The sequence below is a fragment of the Megascapheus bottae genome, chromosome 3 (genome assembly GCF_031878675.1).
Source record: "Megascapheus bottae isolate mThoBot1 chromosome 3, mThoBot2.hap1, whole genome shotgun sequence".
Taxonomy (NCBI): domain Eukaryota; kingdom Metazoa; phylum Chordata; class Mammalia; order Rodentia; family Geomyidae; genus Megascapheus; species Megascapheus bottae.
Window position 1 is genome coordinate 23,862,579 of NC_143511.1, and position 22,180 is coordinate 23,884,758.

The following is a 22,180-nucleotide window of genomic DNA, read 5'->3' on the forward strand; positions in this document are numbered from 1 at the left end:
GAATAAATCCATAAGCACCTAAATTGTGCTTTTTTGATATAATTTCTCAAAAGTTGATACTAGAAATAAGTAAGGTTTCAGAATTCTTTTTTTCTTTTATAGACCAAGAATTTAGTGAACAAATATTAGTAAGTTTGATGCTTGTTTTGAATTGTGAAATTCTAGGAAAGTAAACTAGCTTTATAATTTTATTAATTTCCAACAATAAACTTCTGACAATTTCAAATCTTATCCAGTTATGCATTTCAGAGTAAACATTTTCTCTTCTATCCTCCTGATTTCAGGCAATGAACTCTTAACAGCATTTAAATATGTTACTTCATTGTGTACTTTTTTATCATGTTATTGTCAGGGTAATGTATGGAGGGGTTACAGTTATATTCATCAGGCAATGTATGTATTCTCACACACTGATACCCCTTCTTATGTTTTTATCCCCCTTTCCTTCTCCCCACCCCTCCCAATCATCTTGTTTTCCCCCTTCCCTTCCCTATTTCAAATGAACATATATATAATAGACCAGGTAACAAAGTAAGATACTTTTATGTGAGAAACCCTGCTATATCTAAATAATACAACCGAAATGATGACAAAATAAAGTTTAAAGTGTTGCTGCCATTTCTGGCTAGAGATCTTATTGTTGGTACATACTGGAATGTGTTATTCTTCTGAGTAATTACCTGTTAGTTCTAACAAAAATTAAATAAATTTAACTAGAACGACTCTCCCACCTGTCATTTCTTTAACATTTTGCCTTTAAATTTCCTTTATGATAATTAAACTAAACAAAATGCATTTCTTTTCTTCCAGTTCCCTTGTTTAGGAAAAAGTGCATGTGGATCCCTAATTGTATTATCTTTGTTTATACTGGACTTCCTCTTCAAAATTCTACCCCCAATACACTTTTGACAGAATACTTCCCTTTCAGAGAGGTAGGAAATCATGCCCATTTCCAGTTGAAGCAGTCTAGAATGTAAGGGTAGGCTGCCAACATGGCATTTTCATTCAGTAGTGCTAATCCCCACATCCAAACCTGTCAGTCATCTGTCTGGATGATCGTATTTCAGCTTTTATTTCAGCAACCAGAAAAATCCAGACCTTTATTTTTAAGAGCAAAGCTTGCTGTTGGACTAACTTTGTACAGACTGCCCCCAGCACATTGTCTGTGCTTAGTGACCTAGAGGAGAAAAGGCCCATTATATCCAGAAATGTTAATGTTTCAACACAGGAAAGGACAGACAGAGAGGTACAAACCAACACAGGTCATCTTTCCTTTGTGCTGGATTTGGTTTCTGAATTCCTTCCTGAGAAAGGGTTCCGGCTGTAATTTTTCCCATGCCAGCTCAGCGGATAACATCTTTGCATCCTCTCTCTGTTCTGCCTGCTCTTTTACATTTACAATAAAGTACACAATGCCTGGTATTATGCTGTCTTATAAACTAGTGACAGCCCCTGCTCATGGCTGTAAATTGTAGATAGGAAGTAGGATGCAGGATAACACTATCTGACCATCTGTGACATAAATCTTTGAGTTCTGTCCATGAAATCTGTGATTTATGATATGCTCAAATTCAAGTCATTGATCATCCAATGAGTTGATCATTCAATGACTGATCATTATTTTAAAAAAAGGATGCATTAGCCACAGGAGCTACAACTTTTCCACAAGGTTCCCAGGCCCTTGTTGTAATGCTCAGAATAAAAAATACCCTCAAAACACAAATCAATGAATAAACATTCTGCATTTTGCTTATCACTGCTTCTCTTAAAGAAGAAAAAAAGCATATAGCAGGATCATTTATTCAAATTATAGGGGTGAAATCAGAAAAAAAAACACCTAACTTCATTCACAGAAAGGCAAGAATTTATCTCTTAGGTACAATTCCAATATGACATCTTTCCATTATTTCCTTCCAGATAAAGATAAATCACCCTCAGAATAACAAGATGGTCTTAGCCAGTTTCCATTCAGTTCGAAATATCTATTCTCTATTCTCGGGGTCAGACACAAAAGAATGAGGCATTCTGGATCTCCAGTGCAATGAGGTCAAGGAAAACTCCAGGGAACATAGAATGTGAGTAAATGACAGGGCATGCCTGAGCAGGGGTTGGGGCTGTGATTAACCTTGCAAGATGGTGCTAGTTTGCACCTAGGAGGTATCTGATCTTTACCCTGATCTGCCTCATCTATTTATAGGTACATTTGGTTCCAAATTAGCTATTCCAGTTGGAGAGGAACCAGGCTTAGTAGAGCTATATGCAAATTACTCCATGTCTTCCACTGATTAGATATTTAGTTTTGACCCTCACACTGCATAAGACCCTACTCTCATCCACAAAACGGTAAGAAAACCAACACATGCCTGGAGCAGGCAGCTCACACCTGTAATCCTACCTATGCAGGAAGCTGAAATCTTAGGTCTGTGATTGAAAGCCAGCCAGGCAGAAAGGTCTTAGAGGTTCTTACCTGTAGTTAATCACCAATAAAGCTGGAGATGGAGATGTGGCTTAAGTAGTAGACCACCAGCTTTGATTGAAAAAGCTAAAGGGTAACATCTAAGCCTTCAGTTCAAGTCCTGAAACTTGCACCAAAAACAAACAAAAAAGAATATATGTGCACAAAGCTTGCTTTATATATCTACAAATGTCTTCTTTGCAGCAACAAGCACAATACATGCCATTTCCTAGAAGTGTTACTATAACAAACATCATCACCTTGCTGTGCTGTGCAAAGCATTTTCATATGCATTCCCATTGCACCTTCCCTGCACAGGTTATCATCTGAGAGTCTTAACCAATTATTAATAACTTGGAAATTAATAAATTGGAGGCACTGATCAAGATGCATTGCATTCACTTGAAAATTGTAGACTCTATGAGTACTTAATAACAAAATTAAAAACAAATAACTTGGAAGCAAGTGAAGTGTCTCTCTCTACATTTGCACTAACAGGTAGCCACAATAATTCAATGCTTCATATGTTTGAAATTTTCAAAAGAATTTTATCAGTAATCTTTTGGATCCTCGGGTGATTTTTTCAAATTGGCTGAAGTTCAGGGAAAACCAAGACAATTGTTCCAAACCTTAATTGATGAACATCTGAGTTGTTCAGTGAGAATGTAGATACCTGTAATACACAAATAAAGACTGTATAGTATTATACCCAGGTGCTGGTGATTCATGACAGTAAGCATAACTACGCAGGAGATTAACATCTGGGAATTGAGTTTTGAAGTCCTCACAGCCAGGGAAGTCCATGAAACTGTCATTTCTAATTAACTGTCAAAAAGCCAAAATTAAAGTTGTAGCTCAAGTGGTAGAGAGTCAGACTTGAAGGAGAAAATGAAAAGCAAAATAAGACTTCAAGATACAACATTCTCCAGAAAGGGGATGTCCCCAAGAGAGCTAGGCAAGCTCTCAAAGTTGAAGTTAATGCTTTATTTTGTATTGAGCTGTAATTATCTGTGGCATAATGCCAACTGCAAGGACAACAGTGCCTTGCAGTAACTTTATTGTCTGACCCTCCTTGAACTTTCTGGAATGTTATTAGGGACATTGAGCTAGGACATAGTAATTTTCTTGTAGGTTATCAGCATAATTTACAAACTGTTGTTTCTTTATCTTTCAAATCATTAACATACTGTGTAGCTTCTATCCACTGAAGGAAATCAGGTCATTCACTCAGCTGACGACATTTAAGTACAGAATTTTATCATTTTTTGTCTAGCAGTTTACCTCTAGAGAAACAATTTACTCTTCCAAACTCAGGCTATATCCATGTGTATATATTTGTGTAGGGGCTGGTACAGAGATTTGAGTACAAGTCCTGGACACTGGTCTCTTAGCATTTTGGCTCAAGGCTACTGCTCTACTACTTGAGACTGACCTCTACTTTTTACATTTTGGTAGTAAGTTGAATATAATACAGTCATGAACTTTTCTATTTGGACTGGCTTCAAATCACAAACCTCATATCTCAGCCTCCTGAGTAGCTAGAATTACAGGCGTGAGCCATCAGTGTCCATTTTTCAAGATATATATATATATATATATATATTTACTTTTATTTTCAGAGTGATAAACAGAAGAGTTACAATCACATACATAAGGTAGTAAGTACATTTCTTCCCTTATTTTTCCACACTTTTCCTCAAGCCATATTTGTGTATAGCCTTCATAACCTTCCAGTATAGTCAAAGATCTCCAGATGGAATTACTTGGAAATCAGGGTTTTGTTCCCTCCAAGATATTGAGTCTCTTGCACAACTCACTTTCTTCATCTACTAAAGAGATTATGTATAGACATCTTAGCTTCCAAATATTGTGTGGTTCTTTACCCTGTTCTGACACGTAGAAAACAGCGTAACAGAGATAAATTCTCTCCACGTTGAAACATTAGTTCCTAAAATTCCATCATTGTCATTTGTTAGGGCCAATCATTAAACTAAAATCTCCCTAATTCAGTCCAATATTGATATACAGTGAAAACAATAGAGCTTTATTTAATGTGTTAATGAATATCACTCCTGATTAAACAGCTTGATTTTTGTTTCCTTTGTTATTGCAAGTGATCTTTGCCTTTCTGAATTAATTTGTACTATTTTATAAAATAATTTACACACATTTACTTCTCAGATTTTTTGTCTTTGAGCATCTGGTGCTTTCTTTTTTGTCTATGTTTCATAAAAAACAAAGAAACTGAAAATAAGTGCAATAGTTTAATGTAATCAATACATACACCCAGTCTGCTGACAAGGGTTCTAGACTTTCAGTGTTAGTTGACTGCATATGTGAAACTCAGTTGCCACCTCTGGAGGGGCCTCAAAGCTGCACTGTGAATAGTCTATTCTAGAAAATCATCACAGGCCAGTCATGAGCATCTTCAGAATTACTAGCTATTCTGCTACAATATGGACTGAGTATTTGGCACAACCATTACTAACAGCCTGCACTCACAAAAAGAAATGATTTCTGTCAGCCAAGTGCTGGTGGCTCACACCTGTAATCCTAGCTACTAAGGAGGCTGAGATCAGAGTAACACCATTCCAAGCCAGCCCGGGGAAGGAATGCCTGTGAGACTTTATCTACTTTAACCAACAGAAAACTGGATGTGGAGCTGTAGCATAAAGTGGTAAAGTGCCAGCCTTGAGAAAAAGAGCTCAGGGACAGTGTTCAGATCATGTGTTCAAGCCCCAGACCAACAGCAACAACAACAATAATAATTTCTGTGAACTTTCCTGCTCTTATCTTTTGAGAAATGGCCTTCATGACTTATGTCTGTTCAAACTATTCTCTTTCAGCCCTTTAATCTACTTGAAATCCAGTTTAGGGAACTTTAATTTGATTTTTACTTTTGCTTAATCAATTTTAATTTTTAATTAAAAATTAATTTTGTTACCCTTGCTTTTTCTCTCCCATTTTTCCCTCCTATTCCACCTACAAGTTGAATAGTTTGTTTTCAACAGTGTCCAGTGAAATACCATTACTGTATTTGTTTATCTTTTGTCCCTCCATTTCTGTATCTCCCCTTACATTCTCAAATACATATTAACAAATAGTTAAAAAAAAAAGAAAAAAACCCTCTTGTTTCCTTCATCTGGAGTTTAGTCATAAGAATTTTGTATGCTCAGATACAAATAGGCATTAGGAATTTCTGTTCCTCTCCTAAGGACACTCTTTTTATATGTATATATGTTCTTTTTTAATATTTTTATTGTAATTAATAAAAGAGTTACATGATATTTGCCAGATAGAAGGTGCATTAATTCACATACATTGATACTCTTTCACATATGTTGGTCCACATTACCCTCCCCCGTAGCACACTCATAAAAATATTCTAAATAGTTTTATTTTATTGATTTTCTTTGTTCTGGTACCAGAGCTTGAATTCAGGGCATGCAAATATCCCTCTGCCTTTTCACTCAAAGCTGATACTCTACCGCTTGAGGCACACCTCTTGTATCAGCTTTTTTGCTGGTTAATTAAAGATAAGAATCTCTGCTATCTGTCTGTTCAGGCTGACTTCAAACCTCAATTGTCAGATCCCAGCCTCTTGAGTAGCTAGAATTACAGGTGTGAGCCACTGACACCTGGCTCATTTTTATGTTGATTAATTCATAGGATTGTATAACCTGCTACTTACTCAGCATGTGCAATGATCTAATCAAGGTAATTAGTCTTTCGCTCACCTTGAGATTTTGCCCTTTGTTCATGTGGAGAAACTGGGAAGTCCTCTTTTGTAGTTCTGTATATGGCGGGAGTAACAAATTGTGATGCGCTTAACGTTTTAGTACTGTAGGGAGCTTCAGAAGTGATTTCCTCCTCTGTGACCATATCTTGGTGCCTGTGTCTTCACTTAGGACAATCATTCTAGGGGCCTATCATCAAATGCATGAAGATCTCTTTTAAATATTTAGGTTACCTCTTGTCTGATAATTTGACCAGAAAGGCTGTTTTTCCCTTCGTGACAGTATGTCACAATTGGGTCTAGATAATGATTCCTTCTCATTCCAAATTTAGTATTAGCTCATACTTTTGATTGCTCTGGTCAAATTTACTGTATCATCTAAGTGCGTACCTTATGAGAAATGCTTTGTTCAATTTTTTTGTTCAGTAAGTTTTGCAGCTCATTTAACTTGCTGAGGTCCTTCTGAACCAATGAAATACATTTGTAGTATCGGTTCATCTTTTTTTGGTAATTTTATTTTATTTTATTTATTTTTTTGTGGGTCATGGGGCTTGAACTCTGGGTCTAGGCACTGTCCTTGAGCTCTTCAGCTAAGGCTACTGCCCTAACCTTTGAACCACAGTGCCACTTCCGGTAGAGATAAGAGTTTCATGGACTTTTTAGTTCCTGGGCTGGTTTTTGAACCGTATTCCTCAGTTCTCATCTTCCTGAATAGCTAGGATTATAGGCGTGAGCCAACTAGCACAGCTGTAATTTATTTTTTTGTCAGTGTGATGTATTGAGGGGTTACAGTTACATTAATAAGGCAATGAGTGCATTATTTCTGGACCACTTTTACTCCTTCCCATGTTATTCTCCCACTTTCCTTCCCTGCCACCCCCAACCAGTCCATCTTGAAATATTTTATTGTATTATAAGCCCACTGAAATTGTGTTTCTCTCTGTAGTAGGTAATAACAAACTTTTTCTTTGCCTGTAAATTCTTAAACTCTTCTGTCATCCCTTTAGTTCCTACATGGAATGGAAACTGTCCCAGGCCACATGTAACTGATTGAATCTTTACCATTATATAACTCTAACTAAAGTATCAGCTATGAAATTAGAGATTTCTTCCAGATAGTAGTTCCCTAGTTTCATATCACATAGCTTAGATAAGCTATGATGTTCCTATAGACTTTGGCACACAGTAAACTGTGAGCTATTTCATCAGTACTGATGATATTTGTAATGGTGCAATTGGTCCTAACCAGTAAGGGAAAAATACTAAAAGCATTTTAAAAAAAGTTGTGGAAAAGGGGGCAGGGAGTTTGGCCTAGTGGTTAAAGTGCTTGCCTAGCATGCATGAAGACCCGGGTTCGATTCCTCGGTACCACATACATAGAAAAAAGCCGGAAGTGGTGCTGAGGCTCAAGTGGTAGAGCTCTAGCCTTGAGAAAGTCCAAGGACAGTGCTCAGGCCCTGAGCTCAAACCCAGGACTGGCAAAAAAAAAAAGTTGTGGAAAATTCATCATGAACACAAAAATATAGTCAAAGCTCCATGCACAAAAGATTCTGTAAAGAACCCAAGATGCAGTGTTGAGTCTCTCCAGAATTCAACTTCCTCTCTGCTTGAATGGACATACAGAACCAATAACAGTGAGATGACACTTGGCACTCAGCAAGGCAAAGGAAGTGCTTCTAATGTGTAATGCCTCCATGTTTTGGAAGATATGTACACACTATCATCATCCTTGAGGGAGAATGAAGAAATACAGAACTCTGAAAAAGATACAAGATTTTCATGATTCCTGTACTGTCACCCATACGATCAGGCCTGCAATGAGAGTTGTCTATAAAACCTATGCCTTCTCTCCTTTCGTATTTACAATCTTATCAGCGGGGTCCAGCTCCCACGAGGTCCTGTTATATCAGTTTAATACTGAGTGGTAAGCTTCTTGAAATTCAACACATCACAGATCTTCAGGAAGGCAGATTGTATTTCACTTGCTTGCATCTTACTTTTACATAGCAAACTGGAAAGTGCTGTACAAATGTTGGCAACTCATGACAATTCTGTCTGTTGTATTTTCTGTTCTTTATGGAAGCTGTGTATACACGGAGCTTTATACTTTAGGTTCCATATTTCCTTCTTACCAAGCTCTCAAGTGTTCACAAAGAAGCCTGGTACTTGATTAGGGTCTGGTGTCATCAGTTGATACATGACTGAAAAAAGTGATAACAACAGACTTGTTCTTTATAGAAAAGACACTCATATGGAGATGTTTCATGAGATGCAAATGCTGAATAACAGACAATATTATTAGAGAAATCCCATGTGATATTTCTGGTCCATGTGGCTCAGTCATCCACTTACTCCATCATCCATAGCAAAGCTCTGCTGGGTCCTCAGACTGACCCTTTTCCCACTGGCACTGTCACTGAGAAACCTACTGAAATTCTTTCTTCCGTTTCTCCTTTCCTCCCTTTTCCCTCCCCTCCCTCCCTCTTTTTCTTTTTTTCTCTCTTCCTTTCTCTTTATTTGTTCTCTTTCTTTTTCTCTGTTTTTCTTACTCTTTCTTTCCTTTTCTCTTTTATATCCATACTGGAGCCTGAACTGAGGGCTAGGAACTGGGCTTTAGCTTTTATATTTCAAAGTGGTCACTCTACCACCTGAGTCATTCCTCCATGCTTAGATTTGGGGTTCCACTGGAGATAAGAATCTCTCATACTACCCTGCCTTAGCTGACTTTGAATTGAGATCCTTTGTTCTCAATCAGCTGAATATCTAAGTTTATAGGCATGAGCTGCTAGTGCCCAGAAGAGATATTTCTTTCTGTTTGTTCATGTAATGAACATGTTAGATCTATACTCACAGTTTTGGCACATAATACCATATGGGGAAACTTGATGATATGGCTTGTGAAGCAAGTTTACTTTCTCTTTACATATATTGTCCTCCTATATTCCAAATATGATTCCCAAGTTCTAAGTAATATTGCAAATTTCTAGATATCTGTGACCCAATTTGTTCTCTCACATAATACTATTTGCTTCATATGGCACAATGCCTTAATCATATGATAAATTTTGGCATTTTTCCAGTAGAGAAACTTTCTGCTTACCTCTTCATATTTTTGAGCTTCTTTTCAAGTAACTGAAAGGCTTAGAATATTTTGTATAAGACTTCTTTCTTGTCTCAGGCCTTCTGTGGGAGAAAAAAGAAAGAATCCTTTGATGTAAATCTTTTTTGATGTAATCCTTTTCCAATATTAATCTTATTCATTCTGTGTCAGTCTTTAATTACTATTAGCCCTTTAATCTGGCCACGTGTGACAAAAGTTGATTCCACAAAAATATGACTCTGGTTTCATGAATTACAGGGTTTTTCTCTTTCCACTAAATAAGGTTTTATTTGCTTTTAGAGTTTTGTTATTGCTGCTGTTAGTTTTCTTTCTTTTTCTAGGAAAAAATCCATATTTTTGTAGGACCATGAAATATCCTTTTAGTCTCAAAATCCTCATGATTTTCTATAGTATATGTATTCTATTTCTCACATTTGATGTCACCATGTGGATATTTATGATGTATTCCTACTAAAATATTATTGTATTTCCTAGTTCTATAATCTTTTATAAGAGAGGACTGTTTTTACATTAGCCATTTTATGTTCCTCATCTTCACAAAAAAATCACTATGGAATTGGACTTTTTGTTGTTGTTCTCAATGAAGAAATAAATCTTCTTGAAACTGGTCTTAACTGTCCACATATATGAATAGAGTCTCATAAATGCCTTCATTTTGGCTAATTTGTTGATTTTTTTCATTTTTGTTTTGTGTTTTGGGAGGGCCAAATAGTTAAAGAAAAAAGTTTGCATCTAAAGAAGGAATAGGGCATTAATTGTGGATAATTCCATTCCCCAAACCTAAAAGAACCAGAGCTAAATTGAGCTGAACTACACTAGTAACTTCCAAGACAATTTCTTAAGGAATATAAAGTTACCTCAACTCAGCAATAGTCAGCCACAACAACTGCCTAGAAAACAATCAAGTGCCAGAATCTGGCTTCATATACAATCTCAAAATTCATGATCTGGCTCCATTAATATAAAGGCAAGAAAAAAATGTTGATCTAAGGGAATAATCCTTTTTCCAGATAGTGCCACTGATTTATAGTTACTATCTTCGCTACTGGCTACAAGTAGGAGCTTCTTTCTCTGAAAGTTATTAAATATCATTAACTCCTTCCACTTTGGGTAGTGTTTAATACCTCTGTGGTTCACAAAGTAAATTCTGCAAGCTTAAGAATAATTCATTCTGCATATAATCCCACAAAACTTCAAGACACACAGTATAGACAGTGTTGCAAGTCAATCTGCAAATAAAAACTCACCCATTGTACTTTCCAGTTCTTCTTTTTTTTTTTTTTGCCAGTCCTGGGCTTGGGCTCAGGGCCTGAGCACTGTCCTTGGACTTTCTCAAGGCTTAGCACTCTACCACTTGAGCCTCAGCACCACTTCCAGCTTTTTTTCTATGTATGTAGTACTGAGGAATCGAACCCGTGTCTTCATGCATGCTAGGCAAGCACTCTATCACTAGGCCAAACTCCCGGCCCCCATTTCTTCTTTTTGCTGTAAAATGTTTACCTTTCCCTACACAAAAAGTTTTTAATTACTACGCAGGTGCTTACCATATTCTGTACTCCTGAGGCTAGGAGAAACATGGTGACTCATTTATTTCCAACCCCAAATTTCTCCTGTAATGCAAGGAAACATGTAATATACTAAGAGCATGGAACTTGAAGTGTGCAATGGCTTAAAGTCAGATATGGTGCTACTGGTACTATAGCTTCAGGCAAACTAGACTCCAAACTGATGAGCTCTTTCTCTAGGGACCAACTTTTCTGCCTCCTCAGGCTCTCAGCAGGATTAAATAAGATGGCGCTTGACCCAGTGGCTCATGATAAGTAAAAGTATTCACTTAATGTAACAACCCAAGTGAGATATTAATGATTATGTTTAATAACCATTAACTTAAATAAGAAACCATTAACTTATTCATAGCTTATTAATAACCAGTACTGGACCTCAGTTTTTGGTCCACTTTCCAGTGTCTTCTACTTATAGTGTGCTGAGAAGTTTTATGTTGTGTATTGTATGATGTAGAATCTTTTCATTTCTTTTTAACATTTTTATCAGTACGCATTTATTTTACTAGGGGTCTAAATTTATACATGCAAAATTTATACATACAATTTTATACATGCAAAAAATGTACCCCAATCAAACTTGGCCCCTCTTTCTCCCATCTATTTCTTTTTTTAAAGAAGGGTCTATTTTTTTAAAATAATTTATTTATTGTGTTTATGTGCAATCAAGGAATTGCTCCCAGGGCCTCATGCATGTCAGGCAAATACTCTGTCACTGAGCCACCATCCTAGCCCTCCTATCTACTTCTTCACACAATTTCAACAGATTTCATTAGTTTTTTTAATACATCCCTATAAACTATTTTAACCATACTTACCTTCATTCATTTTCAAATTATTTTGTTGTTGACAATTCATTTCTTTTTACATAGTTTGATTATAGTTATTAAAGTCAAACAATACCAAAAATCCTTTCATTCAAAACAGTCTCTTATCCTCCATCCATATTTCTAATTCTTATTTACTTGTAGCTCTTTTACCATATTTTCCTATAATTTAAGGTTTTATAAATAGAATGTTTTAGCTAGCAAATTAAATAGAAAGCCCACCGAGTAGGAGATTTTCACTAGCCATACTACAGACAAGGGCCTCTTATCTAAATATACCTAGCTAAAAAAAAAAAATGAATCCTGGGGCCGGGAGTTTGGCCTAGTGGTAGAGTGCTTGCCTAGCATGCACAAAGACCCAGGTTTGATTCTTCAGTACCACATACATAGAAAAAAAAACTGGAAATGGTACTGTGACTCAAGTGGTAGAACTCTAGCCTTGAAAAAATCCAAAAACAGTGCTCAGGCCCTGAGTTTAAGCCCAGGATTGGCAAAAAAATTGAATACCATTAAAACAAATCCTCAAAAAAAAAAACCCATCCCATTAAAAGATGGGCTAAAAACTTAAAGATGACTTCTCTGAAAAGAACATAAGAATGGCCAATAGACACATGAATAAATGCTCAACATCTGTGTCCATATAAGAAATGTAAATCAAAACAACTTTGAGATTCCATCTCACTCCAGTTAGAATGGCCATGATCAAGAAATCTAATAACAACAAATGCTGGTGGAAATGTGGCCAAAAAGTAATAATACTACACTGATAGTGGGAGTGTAAACTTGGTCAGCCACTATGGAAAGCAATATGGTGATTCCTCAAAAAAACTAAACATATTATATGGCCCGATGGTGTGTTTAGATTTTAGAGGAATCACCATATTGCTTTCTACAGTGGTTGAACAAGTTTACAGTATTTTACCTTGATATATAGTATATATGTTTATTTGGTTATTTGAAGTAGGATAGGGAATGGGGGAAAACAAGATGAGGGGAGGGGGTGGAGGAAGGGGTGTGGGGACATGAGAAAGGGTACCAATGTTTGTGAAGTAATTCACATTCTATCTGGTGAATATAATGTAACCTTTCTATTAATTACAATTTAAAAAAGACAAAAAAATAAACATAGAGCTCCCCTATGACCCAGCAATCCCATTCCTGAGCATTTGCACCAGTGTCCAAAAACAAAAGCACATTAAAGCTACTAGCACAACCATGTTCATTGCAGCATTATTTACCATAGCAAAGATATGGAACCAACCCAGATGCTACACAGTAGATGAATGGATTAAGAAGATGTGACACTTATACACAATGGAATTCTATGCTGCCATCTGAAGGAATGACATCACCCCATTTGTAAGGAAATGGGAAGACTTGGAAAAAATCATATTAGTTGAAATAAGCCAGACCCAAAGAAACATAGGCTCCATGGATTCCCTCATTTGTAATAATTATTACAAATGTAGCATTCTCCTAACAGAAGATCATAATAGCTCAAAAGCTATGTACATATGGTCATATAGGGATGAGAGTAAGCAAAATGAACTCTAGGATATAGAAACAAGAGGTTTATCTTTGTGATTATTGTTCTTAATGTACTATCTGAAGTTATTTCTTTTCTCTTTTATTCCCCTTATGGCTAATGTCATGTGGTTACTGTATCTGACTTTGTTACAAAGTATATTATATATATTATATGTGTGTGTTTATTTGTTTATTTGAAATAGGGAAGGGAAGGAGGAAAAAAAGATGGGGTGAGGGAAGGGAAAGTGGGACAAAAACATGAGAAGGGGTATCAAAGCTTGAGAAGTGATATAACTACCTTAAGAAGATAACAGTAACCCCTCTTTACATTACCCAACAATAAAATACAATAAAAAATTTTAAAAACATTTGGGTAGAAAAAAACAAATAGCATATTTATAATTCTACTTTTTAAGTCTCTTTTAGCAGATTTTTGTCTTTTTGTTTTTTTTCTTATTGTATTTTATTGAAAGGGTAACATATAGAGGTGTTACAGTTACAGATTTTAATTGTAGATTTCTTTAGTGTGAAAACTTTTTAACCATGTTTTGAGGTAGATTTCTTAGTGTGAAAGGTAGGATTGAGATATATTTTCCTCCTTCTCCAACAGACTTTCTCTTCCTCCTTACTCACAATATAAAAAGAGTAATGTGAGTTTGTATACCTATGAAAATGGTGTTCACTATTGAACCAAATAAATACTATCAGCACTCATTTCCCAAAGAGTATTGTAGGTTGTGTGGTTGCGTTAGTTGTTTTTATGTACATAGTTCTTCCCCCAAATCATTCCAAAATCTTTGTCAGGCATATCAGGTTCCTGATTACGCATTGATTCTTTATTCCAGCCTGGAATGGCTATGCCGTGGTCTCCGAAGAGATGCCAGGCTCATATGGCATATGCATTTCCTATGTCTTCTGTTTCTATCTCACACCTGGTTTCCTGGTCTTTAGTTGTTATAGTCCATTAAGTGAAAGAAACACATTTACTACTAGCTTTTCTAAGGAAGGCTGCATGTGACGTTCTATTTTTAGTTTTTTTTAAGTTCTAAACTATACTCTGTTCTGACATAGTATTGAAAATTGCTTTATCTTCATGATTTCATTGCTTTCTAAAGATCACTCTTTATTTCTGTTTTATCTTTGCTTAGTATGTATTAATAGTGCAAGTGGGTATAATGTGAAAATTCTATTGATGGTTAAATGTGTTTTGAGCAAGTTCACCCCTTGTATTATATTCCCTGCATTATATTCCGTGTATTGTGTTATATTCCCTGGAGCCTCACTTTTTCCTCAGTATCAGTGCATAAATGCAGGACCTTGCACTTCTAGGTAGGAACTCTACTACTTGAGCTATGCCCCCAGCCCATTTTGCTTTAGTTTAGAATAGTCTCAGCATTTGTTCATGTTGGACTAAACTAAATTCCTGCCAATCTTAGCCTCCCAAGTAGATATGTTTATGGTAGAAGCCAGCAGGCTCATCTCCTCCCTTTTTAGAAATATTTGGAGGGTTTTTAATTACACTGTCTTCATACATACATGAATCTTCTTCAGCTCTAAGCACTTTCTCTTTTTCCTCTTCTCCCTCCTGCTAATCCCTCCTTCCCCAAAGTACTTCTTTTATATTCAAGTCCCATTATTAATACTTTTAGAAATATAGACCTAGATTTAACATTTAAGCAAAATCATACTATATTTTGCTTTTTGAGTTTGGCTTATTTCACCCCACCCATTTTCCAGAAAACCATATAATTTCAAATGTTGAATCTTTTCTTAATCACAGTCTTTAGAAATTCTACCCTTCTATATTTTGATATAGCTCTTTCTTCATCCATTACTTTGACAATTCCTTTGCCCCCTTTACTTTACAAATTTATGTTCTGCAATCCTAGAATTTTAAAAATCAATTTCGGTTTTGTATTATATTTTACACAGCTGGGGTAGGGGGTGGTGGTATTGAAACTCCAGATTTCATGCATGCCTGACAACACCCTCTGCCTCTGTATCAGTTTTCTATAATCTCTTGTACCGTTGCCTATTTGTTCTCTTTTTCTACAAACTTCCACCACTAATTCTCTAATTCTCTTTATTCTTTTTCTCAATATTTTTAGTATTGGTATCTTTCATAACTTCTATTCAGATTCCTGAAATAGTTGTTGTTTTTATTCCTGCTGGATTATTATTATCCTCCTGGTTTTATGGTGCTATGTCATCATAGTAGTTTTTTCCTTCCTTACCTCAGTCTTCCAGAAACCACTAGTTAACTCTCTCCTGAATCTATGAATGGATTTTTTACAGTTGATTTGAGTGAGATAGTCTTATCTCATTTCTGGTGACTTTTGGCTTTTATTACACTATTAAATGAGGCATTAATATGCAATTTGGAAATCTTTCATGATTTTTTGGAATTTGCTGGCTGATGTTCTTTCCTTCAGGTACCTAATGTTTTGTTGGGAAAATCCTAAGTCTTTATGTTTGTTTTCTCTCCATCGATATTTCCAAAGAATTGCTCTCCAATACCTAAATAAACATGTGTATAGGGTGAGTTAAGTGTGGGAAAGTTGTGAGGGATGAGATTTATACAAAGTGGCCATGATCTAGTGGTTGAAAGCAGTCAGGCCCCTGAGGAATCTCACCAGTGAACTTGAGAGAGTTTTGCTCATTCCTTTTCATTCTAATGTCCCTATGTGTTCTTTCAGCTGTGCCTCAGGACCTAGTGTAGGTTCAGCTTCCAATGTAAAACCTTCTGGCCTTCTCTGTGGGTGTGAGAAGGGAAATTTTCTGTCTGGGTGAAGCAAAGGAAAGCTTGGTTCTTTCCTTTAAAGACTTTTTTCTTGTGAACTAGATAGGCCTGGTCTGACAACTCCATCCATTCTCCAGCCTTGAAAACGACTTGATGTTTCTATTCCTAAGTCTGGATCCAGTGGAATGAATGGACTTTCTTGTGTATGATCCGATTCTAGTCTCATAGCTTTGATGTTTATTTACTCGATGACACTACTTACCACTATATAGGATGCTGAGATCTGAGGATGCAGTTCAAAATCAGCCCAAGCGGGAAAGTCTATGAGACTCTTATCTCTGATAAACTACTCAGAAAAGGCCAAAAGTGGAGCTGTCACTCAATGGCAGAACGCTAGCCTTGAGCAAAACTAAGCTCAGAGACAGTGTCTAGGCCCCAAGTTCAAGCCACAGGACCAGCACAGAAACAAACAAACAACAAAAAAAAGAAATGTTCCTGTTTCAGTCTCCTTCCCATTCCAGAGTAGACAATCATCCATTAGTTATGGGTTATCCTTTTCCTCTTTGTCTTCTGCAGACATCTTTAGTTAGTGTCTTTGCTGCGCTCAGCCTAGCAGGTGGAAGCAGTAAATTTTCACAGCCTAAGGAAGTAAATACCACTGAAATTCTCAAACATGGATTACAGTGTACCTTAACAGAGCTAAGGCAACAAGCAAAAAACAGAAAGCAAAACAGATATGCATCAGCCACAAAATAGATTCAAAAGTAAAAGGAATTAAAAGATGAAAAAATCTGAGGCCAGGAGTTTGGTCTAGTGGTAGAGTGCTTGCCTAGCATGAATGAAGATCTGGGTTCTATTCCTGGGTACCACATACATAGAAAAAGCCAGAAGTGGTGCTGTGGCTCAAGTGGTAGAGCTGTCCTTGAGAAATTCTAAGGACAGTGCTCAAGCCAGGACTGTCAAAAGAAAAGATGAAAATGTCTTAGGAAACATGAAATATCTGGCAGTTTCCAATTTTCTCTTAACTATCAAAACAATTTTTTTTGCCAGTCCTGGGCTTGAGCTCAGGGCCTGAGCACTGTTCTTGGACTTTCTCAAGGCTAGAGCTCTACCACTTGAGCCTCAGCACCATTTTCGGCTTTTTCTATGTATGTGGTACCCAGGAATCAAACCCGGGTATTTGTGCATGCTAGGCAAGCACTCTACCACTAGGCCAAACTCCCAGCCTCAAAAAAAATTTTAGACTTCAACACACTCCTCTCTCCCCACCCCCCAAAAAACAAGGAAATCATGTAACATACACTCCCAATGATCAAAATTAATTGAAAGTATCACTCTAAATATACATAGTTTTGGAGACCTGACATTCGCTGTTGAGTGGCCCTTAATAGTACATCGTAAACATGGAAGCAAACCTTGTTCAGTCATGTAAAATTTCATCATGACTCTGACTCTGGAATAGCCAAACTCAGTTAATCTGCCTTTTTGTTCTATGAAGCACATTACAATCCATGCCACATGCAATTAAAGAATGGTTCAAATGGCAATCTGAAGAGCTTTGAAGGTATCCGTGGGAAATAGGCTGCTTGGCTGTTCATTACTGTTTTAATAGATTGAAAGTGACATTAGTTTGACGGAAAAAAAATCACCTCATCATTCTGGTCCAATTGGCCAATTTGGGCATTCATACTTCATACTGCACAATTATTGACATTGTTTTCCATCCATTGATGGCTAGTGGAGAAATACACAGAACTTTATAGGCATTTACAATGTTTCTGACTCTGCCTAAATTAAAATCTTTGGGCATAGGAGAGGACATGTGTATGTACACAGTTGCAAAGGAACAAACTATTCTCTGGGGGCAGTGCAGAAATCAGTTGATGTTTGAAAATTGAATTGCAGTATATAGATATCTAGATCCTCAGAAAATATGAGATCTGGATGAACTTCCTCATTCTTCCATCTGTAACATAAATAGGAGGAATAATCAGTACTGCAAGAAGAAAAGTTTTCCCATCTCCCACAGTGTGATTTTTCTCAAACATGCATTAGAAGTTACTTCAATCACACTCTTCCTCCTCTACCCATTTTCCCTTTCCCATGCCTCATTGGTTCTCTTTAAGCCCCTGTTTATTTTCTCTAGCTCTAATTTACACATATGAGAAAAATTAGTTATTTGTCTTTCCAAATATACCTTATTCTACTTTCTTAAGATGATTTCCAGTTCCATCTATTTTCCTGTAAGTGATATAATTTCATACTTTTTGTGGGTAAATAATACCTTATCGTGCACATATAACAGATTTTCTTTATCCATTTATCTGGATGTAAGAGAATAAAAGTAGCATTAGTTTAAACACACACACACACACACACACACACACACACACACTCACACACTACCTTCCCTTGAACGATCCTAAAACTTGGCTATTGTGAACAGTCCTGAAATAAGCATTGTTGTGCAAGTATCTGTGGTATGCCAAATTGCATTCCTTTAGATGTATGTTCAGCAGTGGTACGACAGAGACATATGGTATATTTTGTTTTTATGGAGGAAACCAATATTGATTTCTATAATGACTGCACTTACTTCCCAGGGTGCAGAGTTCCCCAATATATCCTCACCACATTTGTTGTTTGTTTTCTTGATGATTGCCATTTTGACTGGTGGTAAAATAGAATGCCAATGTTGCTTTATCTGCATTTCCTTTATATCTAAGAATGTAGAAATGTTCTTTATGTATTTATTTCCTTCTGCTATTTCTTTGGAGAACTGTCTATTCAGTTCACTTGCTCAATAATTGTATTATTTATACTTTTCATTTTAACATTTTTGGATATTAGAGATTCTAATATATTTTTATTGTAATTAATAGAAAGGTTACATGATAATTGCCAGATAGATGGTGTATTAATTCCCATACATTGATACCCTTTCACATGTCTTGGTCCCCATTTCCCTCCCTCCATCCCCATTCCTCATCTTGTTTTCCCCTGTTCCCTATCCAATTTCAAATAACCAAATACAAATATATCCGATATATCAGGTAACAAAGAGAGATACTGTAACAATATGAGATAACCAAAAGACAGCAAAAGAGATGAGAGATAACATAGTACCTTAAGAACAACAATCATTCATTATATGGCTTGTGTTTGTATATTCTAGAGATCCTTTCATTTAGCATCCTACTATATGGCCTTCTGTATCAAGGTTTTGCTCTATTGCAAATCTCTGCTAGGAGAGCCCAAGGTTTCTACTGATTATGACAAATGAGGGAAACCACTGAGCCTAAGTTCCTTTGAGTCTGGCTTACTTCACTTAACAGGATCTTTTCTAAGTCTTTCCATTTCCTAACAAATGGGTCGATGTCATTCTTTCTGACAGCAGCATAAAATTCCATTGTGTATAAATACCACATCTTGTTGATCCACTCATCAACTGAGGGACATCTGGGTTGGTTCCATATCTTTGCTATGGTAAATAGTCCTGCAATGAACATTGTTGTGTGGTGGATTTAGTATGTCTTTGTGTCTGGATGATTGGTAAACGCCAAGTAGTGGAATTGCTGGGTCATAGGAGAGTTCTATGTTTAGCCTTTTGAGGAACTGCCATACTGCTTTCCATGGTGGTTGAACCAGTTTGCACTCCCACCAACAGTGTAGTAGTGATCCCTCCTGGCCACATCCCCTCCAGCATCTGTGGTTATTAGTTTTCCTGATCCTGGCCATTCTAACTGGAGTGAGGTGGAATCTTAGAGTTGTTTTGATTTGCATTTCTTTTATGACCAGAGATGTTGAGCATTTCTTCATGTGTCTATAGGCCATTTTTGTTTCTTCTTCAGAGAAGACTCTCTTTAAGTCTTTGGCCCATCTTTTAATGGGATGGTTGTTACTTTGGAGATTAGTTTTGGATTGATTTAATTTTTTGAGCTGTTGATATATTTTAGATATGAGGCCTTTGTTGTATGGTTGGTGAAGATCTTCTCCTACTCTGTAGGCTTCCTATTTAATTTACTAGCTATGTCCTTTGCCATACAAAAGCTCTGCAGTTTAATGCAGTCCCACTTATCCAGCCTTTCTCTGATTTGTTGTGATTCTTGGTCCTTATTAAGAAAGTTTTGACCTGTGCCAAGGAGGCCTAGTGTATCTCCTATTCCTTCTTGTAAAGTTTTCAGATTGTCAGCTTTTACCTCCAGGTCTTTGATACATTTGGAGTTAATTCTAGTACAGGGTGACAAAGAAGGATCTTAGTTTTCTGCATGTGCTTAACCAGTTCTGCCAGCACCATTTGTTGAAAAGGCTATCTTTCTTCCATTCTATTTTTTTGGCTCTCTTGTCAAAGATTAGGTGGCCATAGGTCTGTGGTTTAATATCTGGGTCTTCAGTTCTATTCCATTGGTCTTCAGGCCTGTTCTTGTGCCAGTACCAAGCTGTTTTTGAATAGCTGCCAAAAATTTCTTTCATGCCGTGGGTTTTCTCTCAATTCTAGCAATTGTTTCCTTTGATGTGCAGAAACTTTTTAATTTGATATAACCCCATTTGTCAGTTCTTACTCTTATTTTCTGTGCTATTGGCGCCCATTCCATAAGACATTGACTTTATCTGATCTCTTTCTCTATATATAGATATTTCTAGACATAGATCTATATCTATAGATATATAATTATATCATACATCTAGATGTAAGTATATAGACATTGATTTATCTATATCTATATAGATTTATAGATTGATAAGATACACGGATATAGATAGACATATCTATCTGTATCAATCTAAATATTCCATAGATATATCTATAGCTGAGTAGTTCTAAAGTTTTAGATTTTATGTTAAAGTCTTTGATCCATTTTGAATTGGTTTTCATATAGGATCACAGTTATCTGTTCCAGTTCTAGTTCTATCTAGATCTTGTTCTATTATCCTACTGGTGGACATCCAGTTTTCTTAGCACCATTTGTTGAAGAGATGTTTGTTCAATGTATATCTTTGTCACTTTTGTTGGAAATCAGATGGCTGAATCTCTGTGGGCTTTCTTCTGTGACTTCTGTTTCAGTGCTGTACATATGGAATAGGACCATACTGCTTTTTTTTACTAAATCAGTAATCACAAAACCACCATCAGAAACAGGCAATATTATCAATATTGTGACACAGACTTTCACCCATTAGATTGGTTTTACAGATACTTTTCACTAAGATTTGAAGATGGAAAAATAGCTTCTACATTTATATTACAGTATAAATTTTCCTCTAGGTTTGATTCAAACTTTAGATTCATAATAATATCATTAAAATTTTTTTCCCAGAAAATAATTGGCTCTTTGAAAGTATTTCCAGAATTAAAAAAAAATCAGTTTCTTAACAATGAGATTAGAAAGACAGTATGGAGAAATAGCACAACTATTACAGGTGAGATTATTGAGAGACATAAAAATGATTTAGAGTCAGATAGTTCGGTTGATAATTGTAGTTCAATGTAGAAAAATAATCATTCTTCCAACTCACTTTTTGTCTTGATTTCATTTCATATCAACTACAAATTATCAATATTCAATGTGCAAAAAGTAATGCAACTACTACCTGATGAATGTAACTGTAACCCCTCTATATCTTATCCCCACAATAAAATAAAAAATTGTGAATGTTGACACCTCATAAATAAAAAGAGCCACTCCCAAATAATCATCACCAATGATTATTCCTCAAAAATGTTCACTAGCCTCTCAAACTCCTCATCTTCATTTCTCTCCCCCCTACAACCCTCACCCCCCAGTTCAGGATCACTAAGCTGTTAGAAATGAGAGCTTTTGGCCTAGGGCTCAGATTGGAAGGTTAAGATGGCTAGATGCATTTTTTATACAACATAAAATAAGGACACAAAGCAATGAGGAGAAAATTGAGACAAGTTAATTGCTTTAAATTACTGTAGCTATTAAGGCAAAAATGGAGTCATTTCTAACGCCCCAAACTCATTGATAGCTTCCTTTGTGCCACGTTCCCTCATAATGCTAGTACAACACCTATTGAATCCATGCTTCCAAAGCTGACTGGACACATGATTCACATCTGGTAAAAGAAAGAAAAAAATGCTAAAGTGGACTTAGGTCATGATTTTTTCGGGAGGGTGGATGTTTAAGGTTGATTATGAATAGTTTAGTCTCTTATCTTTACCTCTTTTACTAGTATTTAATGGCTAACAC

General features: G+C 36.3%; 1 protein-coding gene and 1 long non-coding RNA gene across 12 annotated transcripts in view; one reads left to right on the forward strand and one right to left on the reverse strand.

Annotated features, from left to right (window-relative positions):
* Trpm3 (transient receptor potential cation channel subfamily M member 3) overlaps window positions 1-22,180 on the forward strand; it is a 473,683-nt gene that overhangs the window by 170,436 nt on the left and 281,067 nt on the right. The window lies entirely within an intron of this gene.
* Window positions 7,889-11,076, reverse strand: LOC150065072 (uncharacterized). The gene is made up of 3 exons (XR_016534737.1): window positions 10,857-11,076; window positions 9,292-9,374; window positions 7,889-8,392 (listed from the first exon to the last, which is right to left on the reverse strand). It is a non-coding gene; the product is annotated as an uncharacterized LOC150065072 (long non-coding RNA).